The sequence below is a fragment of the Lactuca sativa genome, chromosome 5, assembly GCF_002870075.4.
Source record: "Lactuca sativa cultivar Salinas chromosome 5, Lsat_Salinas_v11, whole genome shotgun sequence".
NCBI lineage: Eukaryota > Viridiplantae > Streptophyta > Magnoliopsida > Asterales > Asteraceae > Lactuca > Lactuca sativa.
In genome coordinates this window covers 226,587,557-226,596,706 of record NC_056627.2, presented here as the reverse complement: position 1 = coordinate 226,596,706, position 9,150 = coordinate 226,587,557, and the positions used below count along the sequence as shown (strand labels likewise).

Here is a 9,150-nt window from a genome sequence, read left to right as displayed (position 1 = left end):
GACAGTGAGCATTAGCGACGACTTTTTGATCTATACTGACAAGACAATAGCGGCGACTTAATAGCGGCGACGTGTCGCCGGTAAAACTATTAGCAGCGACTTTGGTGAGCAATAGCGGCGACAAAACTTAAAAATAAACTAAAGTACGAAATTTAAACACAATAATTAGAAGCTTTGAAGGTAATGATTCATCTCGGTATTCCTCATCTAGAAACCTACAGTTTGAGGATGACGACAATCCAAGATTCCTTATCTAGAAACCTACACTTTGATCATCAAGGAACCATTATTCTATAGTTGGATTGATGGATTCCACCTCCAAAACCTAAGAGTATAAGGTCAATAGAAGCTTCATACTTGAAATTAAAGTTTGGTGTCTCATAAGTGCGTAATCAAGATCGTAAAGCATTAAAACCTCTATGAATCAAGCAATTAATGAAATAAGATTTAACTAAGTAGAAATTTACTTATTAGAACATATTGCGTACATTGATTTCATTTGGAAGACTAGTGGAAGGTTTGGGTGCATTTACACCATAGTACATTACTGAAGTAAGAAAAGAGAAACCCTTGTTTTGGCATATCATGGGCATCACACAGATCGTGTTTATGCTGAGGCATATGTCTTAGGGTCGTATTCCCTCATAGAATGTGTGAATTATTTTATTAAGTATGAATAAGTTGAAATAACTACCATAGCTTCTTTGGTACTCCCCTAATGCAATGCAATGATTGGAGTGAGCTTAATGTTTTGTAATTTGGTAATAGAAATTTATTAGTTTTTTTAAAGTCCTTTATATATGGTGTATTGATTAACAATAGATTGTTTGAAGATGATCATTCAATTCTTGAAATCAAATCACGGGATATAAAAGTGCATAGAAGGATTGAGATGATTTTACATTGGGAGTACATGTCTCTAACCATACTTTGATGTTTTTATCAGATTAATTTCCTCACTACTAGAAAAAGGTTAATAGAGTACGGTTGAAATTATGAATATAGTACGTACATAGAGGGCGTATTAATAGAGGGGTGTATTAGATTACATGCCTAATAGAGTACGGCTTTTTAACCGTACTATATGAATCCTATCAATGTCATCTAATACACCATACAACCGTACTTAATACACCATTCAACCGTACTTGATGTCACTTGTACAACATCAAGATTTCCTCCCAGCCATTCCACCCACGTTCACATGATTGCATTCAAACCCTATTCAGCAACCAATTACAAACCATGTTATATAATTCCATTCCAACCAAACCTAATCAGCCAGAAAGATATGTTACATGGGACAACATTAAAAGGGAAATATATTAAAATGAACATGGATCCTTCTTTGGTATAAATTTCCTCTTTCTTTTTTACATTAAGTTAAAAGAAAACTTATCGGGACTAAACCAAACCAGTTATAAAAAACAAGTAACCTAATTAATTGATTTTTTGTTTGAAACAAATATGAAATGCATAAAGAATTTACCTTCTTGGGTATAAATAGAGATAACTTTATCTGATATGTTTTGAAGAATACTGCAACAATGTACTTTAAGCTACTAAGGACTGAACCACACCAAACACTAACATGGATACTGAGGACCTTAATCGCCAATCTTGAAATTCTGAAAGGACCCAGAGAGACTCTTATGGTTTCAAAGCTTCTTCAATTTGGATTCCAATGTTTTGTCTCCCAAGGGTACTTCAACATGATTCATTGACCCTTGTTTTGTTGGTTTAATTGGTTCATGGACTCCAGATAGCTGCTTTATGTAGCTGTAAAATTCTTGATGAAAAGGACGGTCTAATGAGTAGCAGTCAGAAGTAGTGTCTGTAGAAATGCGGCAGGGAAACATAGTCCATTATCTGCACAACATATACCACCAAAAATTATGTGGAGTTATCGATTTTCATGATTTTTTTTTTCCAAAAGTGCCCTTATGGTAAAAGGATTTACCTTCAATAGCTCATCACAACCATTTCCTTGCAACACTTGAACTTTTAACTTTGTTCGTTCTTGCAGGACCTGCATACATAATATTTATGTGTGAGAATTAGAACATACTCTGCTTAAAAGTTAAAGGCTAAATGCAAAAGATGGCGATGTACTTTCCATAACGATTTACTATATCTTAGTAGGGAATTATACATGACAAGAGTGAAAAAGAAGTTACAACATGAACTTAATTTTTCTCTTACATTATTATTATCACTGTTCTATCAAAAGTAGAGCTTACGATTCTGCCAAAAAGCTCTCCTCTAGTGACAAATTCCAGTATCATATATCTTTATATGGCTTGACAAAACCTAACAGAAGGAAAGGATCATGTCATTAAAAAAATTAGAAATCATAACATGATATGTATTTGCTGAGATATCATAGTAACAAACACATAACTGAAACTTTTTTAATTGAAATGTATTTCAAGATTTCAATTAAACCTCATGCAGTTTCACAATATTAGGATGTCTCATTATCTTCATAATGGAGATCTCTCTTTTAATATGAACATCAAGCTAAAAGACCATAGTCTATGGTTATAATTCAGGTGAAAATACAAGAAATAGAAAAGAGGTAAGATTGAACCATCTATGAGTTACAAGCAAGATTACTAGATTAGTTTACAATATATCTAACAGGTGTGTCTTTGGGATAGGTTATGAGGTTTTGTGTAGAAGAGAACAATTGTAAGTGAAAATCAAACCTGATCCACCAATTTATGCTTCAGTTTTGTGTTTTTAGCTAGAACCTTAACAACAATAGCCACACCAGTCTCTGTATTTTTTGCAAACTTGAACTCTGTAAATGTGCCTTCACCAATTGTTCGACCAATCTCATATTTCTCCACATTATCTGTTACCCTCTTCATCATTTATCCAAGGCTCAAAGAACATAGATCATCCACAATTTCTCTGACCTTTGTTTGAAGACAATGGAAAAACTACACAACATCAAACATTTATAACTATCTATGTAAAACAACAAAAGTCATATTTATATAGCAAAGCAATTAAACCGATTATGGAGCATTGGCATCATCAGCTCCAATCCTATACTTTACAAAAATTATTATTAATTTAGCAAAGCATTGAGCTTAAAGTATCTGTTTGGCTAGGTGCAAAAGTAATCATCATTACAAAGAATTTGGAAAATATGTAACAGGCACTAATGCCTGTAGTTGATACGACCATCAAACCATTTATAAGATTTCAGATGTATTGGGCTAGAGAGGAACTTCAATCTGGACCATTCAAAAGTATTGCAAGAAGCATCAAGAAAATGATTTTGTAAGTTAGACATATTACCAAACACATAGTGGGCATATTGACATATATACTTTTAAGCATAAAATGGAGTATAACAATAAACCAAAACTCATAGAGCGTCCATTAACAAAAACTGTACCTGGAATTCTAAATACATGCCACTGAAGATGCAAGAGCTCAACATGACATCAATGATAAGTAGCTCAAGACATGCTAAAAACCTATAAATTTGATGTTTAACAATAAGGAGTATAAGGATAGATTACAAAAAGTACGAGTGTTTCCTTCTTCATCCTTCAAAATGGCTTTGAGTCTAACCTCTACGGTTCCTCATACGATACCCACCGCTTTCCTCTAATAGAATACATCGTACAAGTAACCTACGCAAGGTTGGAAATCACTATTCATTAAGCATAAGAATATCTTCATTGAGGTGTAGGTGAAAGCAGGCGTATCGTCTATGGTGGTTATGACATAGGCTAGGGTTTCGCTAGGTTATGTTGAAGATGGTTCAGGGGAGAAGGGGGTGAGTTGGCGCGTAGAGCGTGATTCTGGTGGTCATAGGAGGCTGATAAGGTGATGGTGGTGGTGGTGATGGTGGATAGAGATAACAGCAACTTGGCATTACAGTGGAACTCAGCGTAAGCTAAGGAATAGAGCTTAAAAAGGCGAATGATGTCGGACAATCGTTCACCTTATCATTCAAAACCTTCAGCGCATCATTTCGAGGAATTGAAAAAGAGAGAAAGAGGAAGAAGGGGTAATAAGGTAATTAAGCGGTTGCCTTTTTTTTTGAAACGGTAATTAAGCGGTTGCCTAAGAGAGCAAATGGAGTATGAGAAGTATTAATTAACTAATAAAAGACCCCGAGCATTATTATGACTATAAAAAAGCACCTCCAGTGTCCAAATCTCCTTAAGACCTTAACACTAAATTAGCCGTACTTGAATGTAATTAGCCGTATTTGAATATACTTTTAAGCCGTTTCCAAAATTTCAAGTACGGGATACCTTTTATCCGTATTATATATCCCTGTATTATATTAACGTTTTTCTAGTAGTGCCTATAATACCCACTTATGTGAAATATGTTTACTATATGTATGCCTTGTGCATTTCATGAAATGTATTTTTCTAAGACTTTCATTCATTTGAAAAGCTTATTTGATTTGCAAATGATTTGAGCAAGCTACTTATGCATTCACATATGATGGGATATCATGGGAGTCATACATTATATCTATATGGAATTTTACATTTTTTGGAGTGATTAAATTTATATATAATTATCACTATACACAAGTATGGCTAGGTACCAACAATGTGCTACTTGTGTGATGGTTTTGAAGTTACCTAGACTTAAATGTGATGGTTCTCTTGCTATAACACTGTTTATTTTTAGCTTACATATTTTATCCATATGGATTCTTTTAGATGTCTTATACCTTGAATACACGCCTAATGAACCCTGACTTGATTGTGGAAGCTATAAACTTAGATTGTTTTAAAAACTATTTTTGCAGGTTTGACTTTGATTTTGGATGATCTCCATCATCCAAAACCCTTAAAAATTCAACCTCAGGTATACTTAGTAGGATTTCCAAGCCTAACATGTGTAATTTTGACATGTACTTATGTACTTATGTATTTTGACATGTACTTAGTAGGATTTCCAAACCTCATGAATTTGTACTGGTTTTATTTTGAGTAGGTTATCACGTTAGTTGATGCTACCTTAAGCTTTTGAACTAATTAACTGTGTTTTGGACTTTGGGACAATGTTTATGCATTTTCAATTTGAAAAGGCTTTTGAATTAAAATCTAATGATGTTATAATTAATCTTAAAACTACCCATGTGAGGGATGTTTCATTATTGTTGCTCCTATTATGGAAGGAAAGGATGTTGGAAGCGAAAGTATCTACTTTTTCTAGTTGGAATGAAGAAAAATGACAAGGATTGTGAGACCATTAAGTTAGGTATAACATCTAATAATGTGCTCTGAAATGGAGAAATGTTGAACATAAATGTTGAAGGCAAGTAGGAGCTACTTATTTGGATCATGACGTTTACCACATTTTAATTTTGCTTTAGTTTTTAGTGTATCCAAATATGTCCTTAATTTGGAACTGTTTGTCTTGCCTTTAGAAACTTTTATAATAAGTACTATTAGTATTTATGAATGTATTATTTAATTTGAGTTTATCATACTATTTACATATCTTATCCCGAACATTGTCTCCCGAATGAAATGAATGCACACAACTATGTTAAAAAAAGTGTAATTATACATGCAACAAGAATCAGTTGGAAGCTTGAACCTTATCGATCTAGTTTATAGCTACTTCTATATAAGATCGCGTTAAGTGTTATGTTGAGGTTAATATATGAGATATAAGTAAGTATTAAGTGAATTTATTAGTACATACCTAAAATTGTATGTCTTTTTGCTTTTTACATCGTGAATTATTGTTCCTCTTTTTTGATTCTAATCAAGGAAGGAAATCGAGACATCATAAGTTGTTGTGGTTTTGCAAGAGTTTACTAAAATAAAAAGTATTAATTAAAGATCTTAAACCATTGGATGATGTTTGAAATCAATGTACTTGTACTTATAAGATCTTTTAATACAGTGCAAGTGAACCTCTTGATGATGCTCTGCATAACAATTGTTCTTGTGTTCTATTTTTCAAAGATCGAGACAAGTAGACGCCTTAGCAAGACCATGGATGAATCCATAGTTTATAAATTATATTAAAACTTCCACATAACATGGATGAATCCATAATTCAGATATTATATATGCAATCCTCTGTAAAAAAATAGAAAAAAAAGTTGAGGGTTTGGTAACTTTTAGATGGAAACGTTTCTTTGATTCATATAAACGATTTCACCTGATCCAAATAGAAAAAAGAACGCACACAAAACCACGTTCTACGTCGACATAGACACATATTATTACAGAAATACTTATGTTGGACTAAAAAAGGTTGGTGCAACTTACCAAAGGTTGTCACTTAAAGAAGAATTCGGGAAAAATATAAAGGCGTGTGTCAATCACATGGTAAGCAAAAGCAAACAAGACAACACTTACGTCGACGATGTGAACAAAACTTTTAAGAACCTAAGAAAAATACAAATAAAGTTAAACACATCAAAATAGAAATTCGACATAAAGGAAGAGAAACTCAAGGGTCAAACCATAAGAAAATGGAAGAGTTAAATCGTTTAGTTTTGTAAGAAAGTTATTTAATATTAATTATTAGAGTTTCGTAATTTATGTGTCTAGATTAAACTATTTCTTTCCTCTAGGTGTAAGACCACTCTAACATGGTTTTTTTTTTCCATCTCAAAGTATTCATAAATGTGTGTATGATAGGGGTGCATATAAACCTAGTTTGATATTAGAGTTAGAATTAAAAAGCAGCAGGTTTATGTCCATGTATCCAAAAACAAACTCAAAAATAGTAAACTTTAATACAAATAAACTTTGGAACTCAAACCTAAAACCATAAGTGATAGCCATTCACAATTTGTTAAAACACACCTTTTAGTACTACCTTATAAAATTCTTACCATTTATCTCAATTGCAACTTGAATTTCTTTCCATCGCTACAACTAAATTGTTAACTGTAAGTTCCATTGGTTCAACCCTTACTTTCCCTATTTAATCAAATATGAAAAGGTTGTTTTTTTATTATCAATCAACAACATGATTATTAATACTCGTTATGGTATTGGGTTGAAATAGATAAATGGTAGGTGGCCATCATGTTTTATTGAACTCATCGCAATTGATCTTGTATCTTACCTTAGTGCGCGATCTTGAACTCATGCCCTTGAATCTTAGTTTACTCTCTATCATGTGCTTCATGCTCCATTCTTATCTTCTCATGTGTCTTACTATGTATATGTTCGTCTATCAATGTTATAAAAGAACTCAACAAATACTGATAGAGATTATATATGTTGATTAACAACGTCTACATCCAATCTATCCCTACTCCTAGCAAATATGCAACGTATCTATGATTTTTTTCAATGGATATGAAAGTGCAGTCGTTATATTTGTTGTGTCTAACACTGATTTAGGGAAAACTTGATGCATGGTATGGTGGTGTCTACTGTGGTACACAAGGGTGTTGATCACCAGGTCTTGATACATATAATATGAGCCATTTACACCTTCCTCTAGTAATAATTTGATAACAAAACACTAATGAGTTTTTATAATCTCCAATCAATATATGTAACCCTTTCCGGCAAAGTATATGGACCTAATATGGCATTTTTGTTAGATTTAGTATGCAAAAACAAGGAATTTACTATACTATTAATTATACATGAACCTATGAGGTAGCACAAAAGAACACAGGAAATAATATATATATATATATATATATATATATATATATATATATATATATATATATATATATATATATATATATATATATATATATATATATATATATATATAAAAGTTGGATCGAGTGAAGACGAAAACAAATCTTTGCCGTATGATTGAAAAAATAAAAGGTGTAGATTTTATTTTATTTATCGTGAATATCTATATAGCGAAATGATCTGACGTTTTTGTAATGATGTGCGAATTTTTGATATTTTCCAGAAAAGGTTAATTGTTTGTAGGTTAAATAGGTAAAAGTAAAGAGAAAAAAAAAAGAAAAAATCATGAAAATTTGAAAAAAAAATTATTATTTTCATTTTTTTATTAAAAAAACCTAGAAAAACAAAATTCTCCAAAAATCATAAAAATTTTAAGAGATATTTCTACTTAATATACTAGCCACTTTGTAAAAAAATATTTTCAAAAATAAGTTTATGAAGTATTTATTTTTAATTTTATGAAATGTTATTTTAAAAAAAAAATTGAATATAATATGATCCAAAATGTGATGGTTCAAAATATTTGTGATTCAAAAAAACTTTTGATTCAATGTATTCATGATTCTTACTTTGTTATGATCTAAAAATATTTAGACTCAAATATTTTATAATCCCTAATTATATCTTTTATGATTAAAAATTTATTGATTCAAAATATACAATGATCTATATATATATATATATATATATATATATATATATATATATATATAAGATTATGTTATTGTGGTTTTGATAAATATTGTGTGCATATATGGTTGATTGTGAACTACTCATTTTAGTTATCTTAAATAAGTGATTAATAAATAATATTAAATTAAAAATATCATCAAAATTCATTATAAAGGGTATTTTTAGTGAATTAAGACAAATTTAAAAAAGAAAAAAAATTGAGATTTAGGGGACAATTAATGCTCTTGATTTAAAAAATCAGCTATTTTTTTTAATTAATTAAATTTCAAACATAATTTGTAAGTATAAAACGATTTTATTCTATCATATTGTTATTTTAGTAGAATGATATTTTGTGATTCTGTCAAAATATAATGATATTCTATTAGATTATTATTAAAAGATCAGTGTTTTTTTGAAACCCTAGTTGAATAATTACAATATTCGTGTGTGTGTATGTGTATATATATATATATATATATATATATATATATATATATATATATATATATATATATATATATGGTTAGATTATTGTGTTCTAACTATCTATTTTGTGCATGTACGATTGATTATGGACCAATCATTTTAGTTATTTTAATAAAATAATTAATGCATATTATATTTTGAAGATATAATGAATATTAATAAAATTTTCAGCATTTAATATGTATTAATTACTTTCTTAAAATACCAAAGGGCCAATGGCCTAGCGGTATGGAGTGACCATCTCATATGAGAGGTCAGGGGTTCAAGTCTTGGTGGAGACATAGGTGGTTATTTAGGAGTAGATTAGTTAGTT

At 30.6% G+C, this 9,150-nt stretch overlaps 1 long non-coding RNA gene across 2 annotated transcripts; it reads right to left on the bottom strand.

Annotated features, from left to right (window-relative positions):
• Positions 1 to 969: 969 nt before the first annotated feature.
• Positions 970 to 4,073, bottom strand: LOC111881862 (uncharacterized). 2 transcript variants are annotated; one of them, XR_006191911.2, is made up of 6 exons: positions 3,410 to 4,073; positions 2,709 to 2,945; positions 2,203 to 2,310; positions 1,961 to 2,029; positions 1,490 to 1,869; positions 970 to 1,221 (listed from the first exon to the last, which is right to left on the bottom strand). It is a non-coding gene; the product is annotated as an uncharacterized LOC111881862 (long non-coding RNA). The 2 variants fall into 2 exon arrangements; XR_006191910.2 differs by having other exon boundaries at positions 970 to 1,869.
• Between the last annotated feature and the right edge of the window lie 5,077 nt (positions 4,074 to 9,150).